This window comes from Schistocerca piceifrons, chromosome X (genome assembly GCF_021461385.2).
Source record: "Schistocerca piceifrons isolate TAMUIC-IGC-003096 chromosome X, iqSchPice1.1, whole genome shotgun sequence".
In the NCBI taxonomy this organism is placed as follows: domain Eukaryota; kingdom Metazoa; phylum Arthropoda; class Insecta; order Orthoptera; family Acrididae; genus Schistocerca; species Schistocerca piceifrons.
This window is the reverse complement of record NC_060149.1, coordinates 386,639,192-386,656,243: the sequence shown is the minus strand read 5'-3', so window position 1 is coordinate 386,656,243 and position 17,052 is coordinate 386,639,192. Positions and strand designations below refer to the sequence as shown.

The 17,052-nt window shown below is 40.8% G+C and overlaps 1 protein-coding gene across 1 annotated transcript in view; it reads right to left on the bottom strand.

Moving 5' to 3' along the window:
* LOC124722373 overlaps positions 1-16,030 on the bottom strand; it is a 222,256-nt gene extending 206,226 nt beyond the window's left edge. Inside the window, exon 1 of the mRNA XM_047247548.1 lies at positions 15,932-16,030. The gene's annotated coding sequence lies outside the window, so the exon portion shown is untranslated. The remainder of the gene's footprint in view (positions 1-15,931) is intronic.
* Between the last annotated feature and the right edge of the window lie 1,022 nt (positions 16,031-17,052).

Sequence of the window (17,052 nt, the reverse complement as noted above, 5' to 3'; positions counted from 1 at the left end):
CTAGTTTTCGCTGGCTAAAAGTCAGTGCAGTGACCAGCCTGAGAGTGGCAATTGTGTTTACGGGCGTATTTAAATTGGTCAGTATTCTGCAAAGCCTGAGCATCCCTGAGTCGGTGATTTGTGGCCGCCTTACACGGGTCCGTCATATCTGTTATGTTCTAATGATATTCCAGGACACTTTTGTTTAAAAACTTTTTTTAAATTCCTCCATTACTTTATTGCCGTTAATCGTGTGTTTGCTGAGACATTTTTTTTTAATGGTGGCGTTGGTGGCTTCACTACCTTACCGTACTTTATTAACAAAATTCTGTATTTACTTTTGTAGCCAGTTTATTAATGTTCTTTAAACTTTTTAAACTGTATTGCTATAAATTACTTGATTGCCGTTAGCGGCGTGTTTTGAAAGGCTGTTATTGCCGTACTGCTAGCTGCTAAGTGTTCTTTTAAAAAAGAATTTTTTTTAAATCGTGGTATTGCTATAAATTACTTGATTCGAAAAAAAGAGAGTTGAACCTTCAAAACTAATTAAGTTTTAAATAAATACTTTTATAGTGGCTGCCTGGAGAAAATTTTTATCAAGTTTCCAAAATTGTTCTTCATTCTTCCTTACTGTTACCGTGCTTTCTGTAATGATATAGCCGGCCGCGGTGGTCTAGCGGTTCTAGGCGCTCAGTCCGGAATCGCGCGACTGCTGCGGTCGCAGGTTCGAATCCTACCTCGGGCATGGATGTATGTGATGTCCTTAGGTTAGTTAGGTTTAAGTACTTCTAAGTTCTAGGGGACTGATGACCACAGATGTTCAGTCCCATAGTGCTCAGAGCCATTTTTGTAATGATATATTTACTTTCATCTCCCATAAACATGGGATTCGTGAGTAATGAACTGATGGCAATGTTAGTAAGACTAACATTTAGGTATTATTTGTGTTACTATAACTGTATCCACTGTATCTGTTATTTTGAGTATTAGTACTGGTAGTAGTAATAGTAGTGGTAGCAGTAGTAGAAGATTTAGTGTATTAGTAGGCACTAATATTATTTGTTTCGTTATCCGGCCATCTAAGGATCACGAAAAACGTACAACCATTATGACAGGTGAAACGTTCCTCTCGTCCGGCCTCGAAGCTTCCATGGCGTCGCGTGAAGTTAAACCCGCGGCCGCAGTTTGAATGCACGTGCTCTTGGCAACTGGCAGCAGATGAGACCAATGGCATGATGTACTGCTTCGCGGATTTAATCAGAAAGATTTTTGGCGGACTCTGATTAATTGTTTACTGTGCCACAGTATCCAAGGGCCGGCCGGTGTGGCCGTGCGGTTCTAAGCGCGTCGGTTTGGAACCGCGTGACCGCTACGGTCGCAGGTTCGAATCCTGCCTCGGGCATGGATGTGTGTGATGTCCTTAGGTTAGTTAGGTTTAAGTAGTTCTAAGTTCTAGGGGACTGATGACCTCAGTAGTTAAGTCCCATAGTGCTCAGAGCCGTTTGAACCGTTTTTGAACAGTATCCAATCAGATAACATAATGGTCGCCAGTCTCGCTTTGATTAACAAGACAGGGTTAAATTTCACAACTCAACAGTCAGAAATTAAAAACCCTATTGTTACCAGACTACATTCAGATAAGAATCATACATACGACCACTGAAGTGGAAAGATTTGCCGCTAACAGTTGAATAAATCTCTTTCAACTGGCTGCTAGCAACTGCCGTTGATAATTATCGTACCAACCGAACGGGAACATAGGTTAATGTAAGTATGGAAAAGGTCATTCAAGAAACATCGCTTTATGATTTCCAGGGATGCAAATGAAGTTTATTAGTATCGAATAAACCTGTCCGTCACTTTTGCTGTAACCACTACTTTCAGCTAGCCCCTTGCGTACCGTTCAAATGCACACTGATGACGCCTGAACACTCGCAGAGCGCAACTGGAAAATATCTAAGTGGAAACCGCCCTTCGATTTCTGTTTTCCGTATTGCACTAACAAGGGGCCCGAGCCTACTGGTCATCACCGATTTCCTCCAAATTTATGGTATATGCACCGCTTGACTAGAAATTAAAGTGAGAAAAGTGGGAGACCCAGATGACCAAGCGTTTAGGCGCGGGCCGGGTTAGGCATGACCCATTTATTTTAAGGTTGTTTCCAGGCAGAAGTTGGCGCAGCGGAGAGAGTACAGACTGATAATTCAAGGGTGGTGGGTTCTGGTCACTATCCTGAAACTAATTTTTATTTTCAGTTTTTACGTTACTCACACTACAAATAAATCGAAATAATGATAAATATACTGCTTTTGTTAATACTTTCGTAAAAGGCGCGGAAAGGAAAGGCAAAGAAAAACATGGGATTGCAAATAAATGTTTGAGAAAGGATTGTACTTCAGAGTCCATGAGAACTCTGCAAATAACATTTCAAAACGGGATGGTAATAAAAGCGTAAAAGAGTTCGTGCTCCGTTAGTTTCATTTGGGCGTTCGAGCAGCCTTCGGCAGCTAACACAACCCTGCGATGTCTCTCTTTATCGTCAGGTATCTGTTTTCGCACTGACAGAGAAAAGAAATCACATCCAGAGAAGACTGCGTCAAAGTACATTCCATTGTACATCACCAGCTATTGTCGCCAATATTTAGTGAAATGATGCGTTACGCGTATTTTACTGCCAACCTGTGCAATGAGGTAAAACATTTCACGAATGCAACCCAAGTTTTTTCTATAGAAATTTTAGAGCACCATGTAACTGTAGCAATGCGGCGTTTATCACGTGTGCAAGATGACGTAAAAATTTCCGCTGTCCTTGTTTTTACGGTGGATATCGTCCCACCACAAGGAAATCAACTGTCAAATAATAAATGTACCTAATTTCAGATACGAAGTTATGGTGTACGCTTTCTAATCGTCTCCTGGAAATTGATTTGCAACCCCAGGCTTTCCTGTGCCTCTTTTTTTCATGGATTTCATAGAAATATTAATAAATACAATATACTGAGCGTTATTTCGGTTTATTTGCAGTGAGTAACCTAAAAATTGAAAATGAGAAGTTTCAGGAAAGTTGATCGAAACAATAACCCCCGGATTACCACTCTGTACTGTTTCTGGAGCTCCCACGTTCATTTCTGGTCAGACCGAGCGTATACCATATACTTGTGCGAAATCGATGATGATGATGATGATGATGATGAATAGGCGTTATCCCCTTATAATTTACTTGGTTGATCACGAAAACTCACGATTCTGTTTTGTGATACACACCATTAAGACACCAGTATCGTCCCAGAGGGGACACCAACCCACCGCTCCACTAAATTCTTTAAAACATCAATCACAAATCAGCAGCAAAAAGTAGTGGTTGCCTTTGGCCATACCACTGCTCCCACATACAGCGTTCCTGTAATGCGTTGCCCTGAGGGACATCAAGAACCCTTTCTGTAACAGCCGCCAATGGGAAATATGGTGTCCATGTAAATCCGCCATGCAGGCTCCAGAAGACCCATTTAGAAGGATTGGGGAAGTGCCATCGGCTCCAGCCTGAAGTAAACCCCCTTCCCCTTCTAGCCGGATACTGGCACAGGCAACTACGATACCGAACGGCCAGCAGGCATAAGCGGCTAACAAATGATATGTTACTCAGCCTGTTTTCATTTATTGTTTATTCTTATACGTTAGACGTTTTTCTTCAATTCAAAATGTCCAGCATGTTTTTTATTTGATCATTTGGCACCACTTGATCGTCTGCCGTTCGGGAAAGTCGGTACAACATATTTCGCTTTTGTGGGTCTTCGGACTGCATGCCTTTTTTAACACCCATGTATCGGGATATATTTGTTTACGGTGTCGAGTTAAAGATGTATTTCAATAATTTGGAATCAATCATTCGTCGTATGTAGTCTTAAAAGAGAACTCTCCGTTTGCGCATTGCGTTGGTATTTTTTCTATTTTAGAACATATTAATATTATTATTATTATTTCACATTACTGAAATAGAATTTTCTATTCACAATGTAACTATACGCGTAAAGATAACTTCCAAAAAATGCGTGGAGAGGATTTGATGAGCGTAAACTTGTAAGGTGAAATACATTTAAAAAATATAAATATAAATATGGTTTTTGCTTGTTTTCTTGAGTTCACCCTGTGTATAACTATAGGTAAACTATTATTAGTGGAGCATGTGGGAATTTGATTCCTTAGCGCGATCAAACAAGATTCATTCTGTAGGGAAACTAATTTATCAGATTTTCTAGGCTCGACCAAGCTTTGCGCGCATGTTACTCTGTTACTGATGAGTAGGCTAATAACTTATTGGCTAGTAACCATCCGGCGGATAGCATAGGCACAGCCAGAATTTCATTTCTGCGGGGGTGGGGTTCCTGTTCCAACGAACAAAGTGTAATAGAAGACTATATATATAATATATAAGAGAGCCATCAAATGTCTTCCCAGCAAGTGGTATAATTTCAAATGATAAGTATAGCTCACATTATCATGAATCCAGAAAGCTATACTTAGGAAATTTGTCAAATTTTTTAAAAAATTGTAGAGAATTTTTAATGTGTAGACTGCATTTACAAAAGAAAAAAAAATAAGATGACTAGCTAGTTCAGGATGTAAATAACACCCATCTGCAGACCATGATCACATTAAATGCAGCTTGTACACCAGCTGGATTTATTAGTATTAATCATCACGCAGTGACATGCATTTGTGCCCAAAGCAACATCAATAAGAAATTTGGTGCTAACAGTAATAACAAAACTGCATCTGGCTGTACACCAGACAGACTGGTTGTACCAGTGCAGATCACATCAATCATTAACTTGCAATTGTACGAAGTTTTTTCGCTGTTCTTGCATTTCATACAATGTGATTTGTAATGGTACAATTAATTTGTTCGACTTGAGTGTACAGTCCAGGCTCCGTTTTGTTGTTACTGTTAGCATCAAATTTCTAATTCATGTCGTTTTCCACACAAATGCATGTCACTTCATGACGATTATTACTGGTACATCCTGTTTGTATTCAACCTGCATTTTATATAATGATGATCTGAAGACGGTTGTTACAAATAAAACTAACTAGTCATCATACTTTAGTGTCCTTATGTAAAACTATCGAGGCATTAAGATCTTCGTAAAAAATATTTAAATTTTAACAAATAATCAGTTAGTGAACGGGGAAAGCTGCACAGTGTCCGTCACGAAGAGGAGACTAGTACACTGAAAAGAATTTTCATATTGCTCAATCCCGAAAACACATGCACGGCTTCCACATCGTAGGCCCATCGATCGTATGCTATGGTAGAAGTAAGCAAGTAAGTTCAATGTTTTATGTACCTTCGATAGCTAAGGTCATTAGAGACGGAGCTTTGCCCCGATTTCTTATTACTGGATTTTTTGTTACAGGAAGCGAAGGAAGGGGCGTGGCCTTTGCAGGGAATTATCTCGGCATTCGCCTAGAGTGAACAGGGAAAGCACGGAAAACCCAAATCTCGATGGCTGGCTCTGTTGTTGAACTCGGGTCTCCCCAGTGCGAATCTAGTGCGTTAGCCACAGCGCCTTCTCTCTTAGCGCTATGATGGGAATGACAGACGAAACTGTAAGGTATCAGGAAAGCACAGCATAGGTACGTTTATTTTCAAATGTGGTGCTCATTAATTTTAATGGTTGTAAAATGAAATTAAGCACCCTGTAATAATTCTGGGTCGCTAAGATTGGTAATGGGCGGACTTTTGCCGACACATACATCGACTGATTTCAACTACAGCTTGCAAAAACTTTCTCGGCAGTTTCAGCCCATTTTTCTGATCACAACTTGTCGATAGATGTAATTCCGTTTGTTCTGTTTTCGGTCCCTGCCAACCTTAGCCATTAACTTAAAAATTGTGTTAGAGCAGGATTCATTTAGTTTCATTCTCATTACTACAAACAAGCATCACCTTTGAATGTGAAAGTAGCTATAATGAGCTTTCATGAACCATTGTTACTTCCATACCATTGACGAAACGTCAGAAATTGCTAGCTTTACACCTTTCGATAAACACTTGTTCCGTTGGCTTAAAACGTGCAATGTATGAGAAATCGCTAATTTGAGGAAAAAAATTCTAGAAAAGTTCTAGAGCATTAAAATATGTTTTCAAAAAGTCAAGGAAACTGTCGAAAAGCCTTGTTGTTTAGTGAATACCACCATTTATCAGTTTTGTGGAACTCACATGGTTAATGACAGTCAATTTTTTACTTTGCATTCAATGGTTTTTCCAGCATTCACTCTTGTTGTTTCATTTATCAGTACAATCATTCTCTGATTTTTATTGCTCCGCTGTTGAAAACATGTACTTTCTGCCGGATCTTTCATTGACCACTGCTTAATTTGGCAGTTGAGTAGGCATCATCCGTCAGCTAACCGTTATTTAGTTTCGTCCGTGGTTGGAAATCTGTGCAACGTCTGAATGTTTAACTTGTGAAAGTTTATGGACGGGATGGCTCTGACGTGGTGAAGGAAAAATGCATACAAACGTTTATTGAGAGGATTAAGACGAGAAAGTGTGGTAAACGTGTTTTGGTAAACTATACCGTTATGATTTTCATTAGAAGTGCAGGAAATGTTATAAGAAGGATCATTATGCTAGAACGGATACAGTGGGAAATGAATCTCACATTTATCGATCTTCAGTTCGAAAATTTTACCTTAAAACAAACTATTTATTCTGTAGGGAAGACGCATCACGGATTACGTGTAAATCACACTTCCTCTGCCAGGCACTTGAGTGTGATTTGCAGAGTATCCATGTAGATGTAGATGAAGAACCAGATTTTTAAAAAAAAAATATTCTTCACGACATTACAAAGACATCTTCAAAATCGATAATATAAATGGTGGCAAAACGATATAACGTTTGCGAAACTCGAGTAAAATATCGAGTAGGACATATTAAAGATTCTGTTACTGTAGGTAGATGCCATGGTGATTGTGCGAAAAGGCGTTTCAAACTGATACTGAAATTCACAGTAGCTTTGGACGACCTAACGTTGATGAGGTATCTGCCAGGGTGAATTTGATTTGTGAGCATTTGGAAGCGAATGAAAATGAATGACAGTTCGCACTCTTGAGACAATACGAAGAATTATAGTGGACCCAAACATCGGGTCGAAACAAAAATTCCTGTTCTAAAAGTTCTATTAAATTCCTCATTCGTTAGAAAAATAAATGTGCGCAAGAAAATCATGATGTTTTCGAAACACAGGATATTCCGTCTTATTTGAAAGGTCTTATGAGGCCAGAATCAAAGACCAACAAGAGAAACGAACTGAATGGTTGAAACTGTAATTCTGGAGGACATTACAAAGCGAGTTTATGAAATGGAGACATATCTTCCTTGATACGCGCTCTTGGATTAGGTTGAAAGTGACGTCCAGAGTCTTCTTAGAATTATCATTCGTCCAAAGAAAGGCTGTTCGAAAGCTGCAAGACCGAGATCCTTTGTCTCTAATTCACAACCAAGTGTTGATAAAATGTACATAAAAATATGGATGAAGAGATCTTTTAGATATAGTGTCAGCTTTTGAACTAACCTTACAATGATACAGTTTGAAGTATCCAGTATGCAAAAGCCATACAAACTCTAAAGACAATTCCTTTATCCAGTTTCTATTCAACAATGTGGACGTCCATATTGACAAAATTAATAACAAACATAACCAGTACACGTGTCAAACTTTTTGTCCTTTGTGTAATGTGATTCTGTTGATTTCATCGTTTTCAAAACTAATGAAAAGTAAGTGTTTCCCCTCAAATTAATAAATGGTGATACTTATTTACCAGCTGTATTTTTCGTCACTTTCTTAGACTTTTGGAAACCCACTTTGAGGCTCTACAAATTTTCTCTTATACAATTTTATCTCAAACTGGTCAATTCTCTGATACTGTATCTATTACGTAAATGTAGAAAAGCAAAACGTAAATACCGAAGGGATTATCTTATTGTGCACACTATCTGTTCCTCTCTCCTACGAAACATTACTTAAAACAAGCTTTAAAAAATGTTTACCGCAGTAATAACTACAATTTCCGCGGTTCCAAGGAAGCACGACGACGTCGGTAGTCCAAAGCTGATGTCGTATGAGCAAATGTTCTCTCTCTGCGTCGAACCTCAGGGTAGCCCTCACACGGGGACAGTGCTACCTGGACTTTCCACGACTTCAGAAGAACCACATTCCTTTCAGGATCAGTCCGCACATTGGTGCCAATATTGTCGCCAACGCTGGCTCATCGCGTCGTACTCCCCTCGCGCACGACGCCACGTTGGCAATAGACGCGGTTTGAAAAAGCGGTAATTTTAAAATAAAGATTACATTGCAAGATCACGCCTCCCCAATCCACACTCCAACGCCCTTTATGCATTGCAATATATGTATGTATTGGTTTTAATTTATGTATGAAGCACAAGTAAAACTCCTGAGCCCGTCAGGATATATCCATCCTATCAGATAGTTATTTACTTACAGCTTTAGTAATATCAGTTTACATTAACTAAAGCAATACGAAACCAGATTATAAACATCAGTACAGTCGCAATAATGACTTTCTCGTCAACAGGGCCCATACTTTCTTATTACAAAATGAACGACGCTGCGGCACGACAGTCTGTCGTCGTTTCCTGCCCTGTATGTAAAAGAGATATTGAACTATCAAAGCCAAAGAATTTCCCGTGCTACAGAAGAGCGTTAAAAAAGTCTAGACAGACTGCAAGCTCATGAATTAAATTCTATGCTGTTTTTTGGCTGTGGAAAGTGGCGCGGCTTCAGTCCCGTCGGGCAGGAAAGCGTTAAACACTGTCTCCAACAAAACAGACTGGGGGTGGTGTAGCCTCGATCTGCAGATCTAGATACATTTTTTGCTTAGTAGGTAGCACATATGATCAAAAACTGTCAGAGCGACATCTAAAAGTATACCGGCCCTAGGTAAAGTACAGCTGCTATGTCAACACTCGTATTTATAGTCCATGACAGTTCTTCTCCACTTTAAAATGTTTCTTTATAGTGATGTTCAATGACACTGTTGGTAAAAGGAGAGAAACATTTCAAAAGATACAAACGCTCTAGGTGGCACTTTTATTCGACGGGATATGTACTTAACGAACGGTGTCCGATCTAGTGAATAACACTGTAGGCACAGGATGATGGTAAGAATTGATGTGTACGGACGTGGCAAAAACACTTTCGGAAAAACGTCGGTCTGTACTACTACAAAAGCTTTGTTTGTTGTGTTTAGTCTGTTAGCCCTGCGTTTGGGTATGCCTATGGTCTTTTCATTTGGAAAATCTGCAACACTTTTGAATTTCCGGTTGACAAGACTGACTAGGCTTGCCACGCCCATGCTTGCAAACTTTCAGAGGTGGTTTTTGTCAGTTTCCAGTCTCTGTGATAGCGGTTTACAAGCTAGTTTTCAGCCTTTTAAAACTCTGCCTCAGGTTTCGCTTCACACTCTTGAATCAACAGCAACTCATAACGTGGATACCACTTGAGTTTAATTTAGACGTACGTTAACAATAAAGAGAACTTAAACAAATGGATTGTAAGTTTATCAGTAGCGATCTTCAATTTAAGTAGTTGAATTTTAAATACTGAAATAAAGATATAAAAGTCTTTTAGACTATCACGTGTTGTGTGGTATTTTTCTGCATTATTATTCTCCTCCTCCCGAACAGGCCATGAAGGCCCAACGGTACTGACCGGCCGCCGTGTCGTCCTCAGCTCATAAGCGTCGCTAGATGCGGATATGGAGGGGCATGTTGTTAGCACACCGCTCTCCCGGCCGTATGTCAGTTTCCGAGACCAGAGCCGCTACTCCCCAATCAAGTAGCTCCTCAGTTTGCCTCACGGCGGCTGAGTGCACCCCGCTTGCCAACAGCGCTCGACAGACCGCATAGTCACCCAGCCAAGTGCTAGCCCAACCCGACAGCGCTTCACTTCGGTGAGCTGACGCGAACTGGTGTTACTGCGGCAAGGCCGTTGGCGCATTACCATTAGTCAGAGCAATTTCAACCCTAAAATAAGTTTTATAAAATATCTCGTTTCAGTAAACAGCTTTTCTTTTCTTTTCCAGTACTTTTGTCCATGATGTCATACCGAGTAGTCTTAGTGCTGCAGTATGCTGAAAGAAAGAATTTGTCATTGTATCCAGAAGCCTGTGTTATTTAGAAGATATGGCTTTCGTCTATTAGGTTTGCAGCCCAATAATGGCGTTCTTACGAGAAATTAATTTCTAGTCGGCTCAATAATTTAAAAAAAAAATCAAAGATCGGGGAATATCTCAAATATGCTGGGTGTTTGACTTATATGTACAAAGGGGTGACCAGGGAACCGTAAAACAAGCACATAATCCCAATAAGAGCAGGTCTGGAAGCCAATAGTTTCTTCAATCCGACATATGCACAAGTACGGACATGCCAATGCTAGAACGCTGCTAACGTCTCTTTGAAGTCCCGTATGGTGAAAGGATGCTTTCTCAGTATATGCGTGTTGGTGCACCGGAACACTTGCATGTGGGTGTTCGGGAATACGTTGCACCAATCTTCGACAACATGTGTATCGGGCTTGGCTCGCCAATACCATGGAATCCCCCGACTTCTATCCTTTGGATTTTTTTGTGTGGGTGTATTTAAAAGGTTTGATGTATTCCATCACTGTTGATAGTGTGATGAACTCCGAAAACGCATCGTGGATGGTTATCAGTTTATTCGGAAGACGCCTGAGAATTCTGAATGTGCACGGGCATCGATGAGGGGACGTGCTAAAGTCTGCCTTCACAGGAACTGTGGCCTTGTGGAACATTTGTTGTAATGTGATCGTGCTAAAGTGCATATCTGCAGTTTTGATCCTACGGGAAATCTATTATAAGGTGTTCTCGTCAGTTGCATTACATCGTATTACCAAACCATTTGTTCCCGGGCCTACGAGGGCATGCTGAAAAGTAAAGCCGCCTAATTTTTGTATGAAAACTCTTAAAGCTTTTGAAATAAGACAAACTTTATTAACATTCTAAACGTTTATTCTTCATGCCTGCGTATTTGAAGCCCTCCGCCGCTAGAGGACCCCGAATTGTAGCGTGTAACATGGCGGTGTATAACGAAACTATGTCAGTGCATGAAAAACAGCATTCTGCAATCAAGTTTCGGATTCGAAGAGTTCGTCCACATATGAAGCATCCTTTCCTGCAGCGTGACAAAGCCAGACCACACAGGAGCACTGCGATATCTGCAATAATCCGACGGCTTGGTTTCACAGTCATCGACCATCCTCCATACAGTCCCGACTTGGCCCATACAACTTTCATCGTTTCCAAAACTTAAAGAACACCTTCGAGGACTTCACTTTAATAGTGATGAAGCGGAGCAAGCGGAGGTGAGGTTTTGGCTCAGTCAACAAAGTCAACCGTTCTAACGTGATGATATCAACAAACTGGTCTCACATTGGGAGCAATGTATTCGTCGCCAGAGTGATTATGTTGAGAAGTAAATACGTAGACAAGAAGAATAAATACGTAGAATATCAATTACGTTTGTTTTATTTAAAAATATTTGTGGGTATTCACATAAAAAATGCGGAGGCATTACTTTTCAGCACTCGCTCGTATGTTTATTTGCATTTTTTCATTGTCGCCTACTCATCCCTAAAGCATCGTGTATAGATGATGTTAGCGACAGTGTTGACTGCAATGCATTCCTGTAACATAAGGGAATATGAAACCAACATCGACGTAATTAATGAGACGTTGCCAAACGAAATTATTATAGAAATTTAGAAAATGGATCAACTGAAATGTATTGTCGGGGGAAAATTTTTCTGCAAGAATGAAGCATCCTGAATTTGATGCAGTTAAATGCTGCGTACTTCCCTAGCCTGAGAGACAATCCGATGATGATTTGATACAGCGTTCATCAGCTATACGGACAACAGTGCTACGAAATTCAGTTGTTGACTAGTATAACGATTTTTATTTCGTTCAAACTCGCTGCTAAATTTTCTTGCGATAGCTTTCTGAGAACAGATGACACAGATATTCTCCACCTGTTCAGTTATTATTCTCATTTTGAAAGTGCTGTACTGTACGAATCAAGCATGGTCAGTATTTCCGCTGATTGGACAGCAGCTGCACCATGGAATCAGCTAAACTTGAAGTGTCCAGCATCAAGTGAATACGCAAGAAATGTGGAACCGTGTGACAATGTGTCAATTAATCGAGATCTCAGGTATCATCTACCTCAAAGCAATAGAACGGTTGATTCAGCGTCAAGTTTGCTTTATACCCATCAGTCAAAAAACTGTTTAGGTGAATATTACTTTTTTTATTAACAGAGGACTGAATGATAGAAACCCCTCCTTAAAAAATCCATCGTTATTGTACTCTTCTATGTGAAAACGGTCTTGATGCAACTCTCCACGCTAGTCAATCCCGCGCTACTTTCATCATCTCTATATAACTACTGCAGCCTGTATTCATTTGAAAATTATTACTATATTCTAGGCTTCGCTCCCTTTACAATATATAAATGAAATCCCATTAGCAAATAAACAATTCCTATACCCACCAACCCCTTCGTTTAGTCAAGCTGTGCCATGAATCTTTTTTTCTCTCCAGTTCAACTCAACCCTTCTTCGTTAATTACGGAATATACTCGTCTATTCTTCTGCAGCCTTCTGTAGCAGCACATTTCTAGACTTTTCTTGCCTGAACTGTTTACTGCGCACGTTTCACTTTCGTAAAAAACTACACCCTAGAGAAATACCTTCCGTACTTACATTTTGCCGACACACTTTTCTTACTATTATCACGCTGCATTTTACACTCCCTCTGCTTCAACCATCGTCAATTATTTTATTACAGAAATAGCAAAACTCATCTACTAATTATACTGTTTCATTTGCTAATCTAATTCCCTTAACATCGCCCGATTTAATTCGACTACATTCCGTTCCCCTTTGTCTCCTTGATATTCCCATAACGTCCTATTTTCAAGACATTATTCATTTCGTTCAACTGATCTTTCAAGTTCTTTAGCGTCTCTAAGCTGACAGTTGCAATCTCATCGACTAACCTCAACGCTTTAATTTCTTCTGTCTGAACTTTAATCTCAGTTCTGGATCTCTAGTCGGTTACCTCTGCTGCTTGCTCAACGTATGCGTCGAACAACTTCGGAGGTTGGCTCCAACCTGCCTCAATCCCTTCTCAACCACTGCTTCCTTTTTATGCCCTTCAACTCTTCCACTGCAGCTTCATTTCCGCACAAGTTGCTGATAACCTTTAGCTCCTTGTATTTTATCTCTGCTTCCTTCAGAATTTCAAAGAGTATATTCCTGTCAACTTTATTAAGTCTACAAATGCTACAACTGTAGGTAGCCTTTCTGTTAGCGCTACATTTAGAAAGTTTATATTCTTTTCCTGTCTGCGCTGTTTATCGCCCACGTTTCACTTCTATGTAAGGCTACACTCCACATAAATGCTTTTAGAAAAGACTTCCTAACAGCTATATTCATAGAATAAGATTTTCACTCTGTAGCGGAATGTGCGCTGATGTGAAACTTTCTTGGCAAATTAAAACTGTGTGCCGAACCGAGACTCTAACTCGGGACCTTTGCCTTTCGCGGGGAAGTGCGGGGAAGAGCACTTGCCCGCGAAAGGCAACGGTCCCGAGTTCGAGTCTCGGTCCGGCACACAGTATTAATCTGCCAGGAAAGTTTCAGCTATATTCATATTCGATGTTTACAAAAAAACACAAATAAGTTAAGGATGAATTGATCACACATTAATGTTTCACTTAATGTAAAAGCATAAGTCATTGTATTAGTAAGTGGTACATTTCTGCGATACTTTACATAACATAATAAATTCCAAGAGGAACTTCGTAAAAGATGTGGGATCCACCTGGCAAAACGTTATTTTATTTTACGTTGACAGTGAGGGGTATTAATATTTCGAGTGGTGTAAAGCGTGTATTGTGTTTTAGAAAAGCATTTGCTGTTTATAAAATTATTTTTTCTTACTGTTATTAGTGTTTCAGGGTAGATCGCAAATATTTTTATTTCTTTATACTTCACACATAACTAGTTTTGCCCTTCAGCTAGCAACATATCTGTCAAAACTTAACAATATTTACTGTTAGAATCTGAAAAAATATAAAACTGCAACATATCGTAACAATAACTTTTTTTTTCATTTTAATCAATCTGATGATGACAAACGACCGAAAACTAAAAAATAAAAACATTTGAAATTTAGACTGAACTCATTATTAAATTGCCGACATAATCGCTGCCTCTTACGTAGACCTGGTATTGTCTTTAGATTCGCCTCCTTAGTTTGTTGTTGTCTGTTAGTCAACTGGCAACAGTGTAAAATGGCCCATACACCGTCGTATATGTGTGGAACGAACAATGTTTCGGACAGTATTCTTACGTGGATACATTTTAAAAAAATGTATTCAGTAACACTAAGACTTTCGTGAGTATTAAATCTTCTGCATGCGTGCATTGAAAGCCGCGGAAGGCTGGAAACGCGTGCTTGGCGTGCTAGCAACGGTGCACACTGTCTATGAGTTGGTGAGGCGCTGCGAAGCGCTGCCGGCGCCGCATCGCCAGTAAACAAACGTGGCGCCTGCCCACAGGTATTGCTACTTGTAACAGCCTCTCCAGTAAATGATCAGCACATAACAGACGACTTCACTTCCGTCAACACCAACACTTCCGAAGAACCGGCTTTCCAATTGTTGAGACCCAATCCTTCTTAAAATACTTTCAGCTTAAACCACCGACTGCCAGCGTGTATTTTCTAATTTGCCATGCTTGTGTCATACCTTGAGCAGAATTTTATTTTTACAGTTATTGAAGCTATCAGTTTATATAGCTTATTATCTAGCAGCCTATGAAAGGTTTTGTAAACACATTTCACACAAAACACAGTAGTCAAAGAATTCTTAAAAAATTAATGATCATTTTCATCTTGATGCAATAACATCATCATCAACAAGAACAACAGTAATAATAATAACAATAACAAAAATGTAGAAAAATTACTGTGATTACAAATGAGATACAGTATAATGTCCTACAACTGTGCCCTAAGATGTATTGAGTATAGAGGACTTCACCGAAGATACTGCGCCGGGCTCTGTAAGACTCGAAAGCAGCACTCCTTCCACAACCTGCTTGTAATTTATATTTTCTAAATGAATCCAAATATTTGAGTTGGACATCCCAGTTAATGGAAGATTCCATAAAGTGCGGTGTACTAAACGCTCAACTCTAAACATTGTTTTGTTCCTTGAACATACAATTTCCCATTTCCCTCACACCCATCGCGGATACAATATATTACTCTGTTTGGATTTTAAATTTTTTTCACGAGGCTGTTTTTTATTTCATCTTTGCATATTAAACTGAATTTGTCTTGTTTTGAGCAGCAGCCGTATCTGACAATTCTTAAGCGCTTCAGGTATCTCACTGCAGCCCCAGTCTTTTTTTTTATTTCGAAATTTTGTCACAATATTGCTTTATTTCTGATTTTGGCTGATTCCGAGCAATAGCCGTAATTGGCACAATTCGTGGGCGCGTCAGAACATCTCATCGCACAGTCTGCGGGCCGGAGCGGTCTAATAGTTAAGCGTGTGTCAGGTGTGTGTCATAGTGCATTTCCAGTTACTGGCATCTGCTGCCTAACACTGACTGTCAGCTGTCGATTGCCGCCAAAGACAGGCGAGCAAAACAGTCACATTATCAAAAGCCAGCCTCAAATTCTTACGCGAATCGCAATTGCCGAAATATGACAGAAATGAAGTGCGACATGGTTATGGATTCAGCTACAGGCGTATAGCGGCAGCGTGCGCATCGCAGCAGCATTAGCCACGGCGAGCGCGGCAGGCGGCAGGCGCCGGGCTGCGTGTACTCACGTCAGGAGCAGCGATGGTCATGCCGCGGGTCGCAGCTCGTCGGTTCGGCTCGGCCGCCACCACCAGACTGCCGCTGCCGCTGCTACCGCCTGCCGCCCACAATCCGCACACACAACCCAATTATCGATTGATACGCTCTCTCTCTGGCAGCGCGCGCTCCCGCTCTCGCTGCCGACTCGCGCACGCCCCGTCGGGGTGTCGATGGTGGGGGGAGTCGCGTGCGGGCTGTGAAGGGGGGGGAGGGGGAGGGGGAGGGGGAGGAGGGAGGAGCAGCGTGGGGGTAGTGCCGAGGCGTGGGGGTAGTGGGGGAGGGGAGGGAGGGGGCGCACATCTGCCCCCGGAGGGACGGCAGCCAGTACCGCCGCCGGCCGTCCAGCCAGCACCCTGCGCACTTCCCACAAAAATGTCATTCGCTGCATTGACACCGCTACGCGTTGTCATGATCGCACGGAAATATGGGGAGTTCGGCTAACGTGAGAATTTATGTTTCGGATGTATTTTCTGATGTTAATATTATTGTTGCTCAAATGGTTCAAATGGCTCTGAGCACTATGGGACTCAACTGCTGAGGTCATTAGTCCCCTAGAACTTAGAACTAGTTAAACCTAACTAACCTAAGGACATCACAAACATCCATGCCCGAGGCAGGATTCGAACCTGCGACCGTAGCGGTCTTGCGGTTCCAGACTGCAGCGCCTTTAACCGCACGGCCACTTCGGCCGGCCTATTGTTGCTGGAAGCTAGAATGTTCACACCGTCCTCTTACAGCTGTCCAGCTCACTGTAATCTTCTTTTCCCCCGAGATTAGGACTTAAAAAAATTGTTTTTGTCGTCTTGTCCTAAGAGACAGCAAAGGACTTGGAAGAGCAGTTGAACGAAATGGACAGTGTCTTGAAAGGAGGGTATAAGATGAACATCAACAAAAGCAAAACGAGGATAATGGAATGTAGTCGAATTAAGTCGGGTGATGCTGAGGGAATTAGATTAGGAAATGAGACACTTAAAGTAGTAAAGGAGTTTTGCTATTTGGGGAGCAAAATAACTGATGATGGTCGAAGTAGAGAAGATATAAAATGTAGACTGGCAATGGCAAGGAAGAAGAAAAATGTGTTAACATCGAG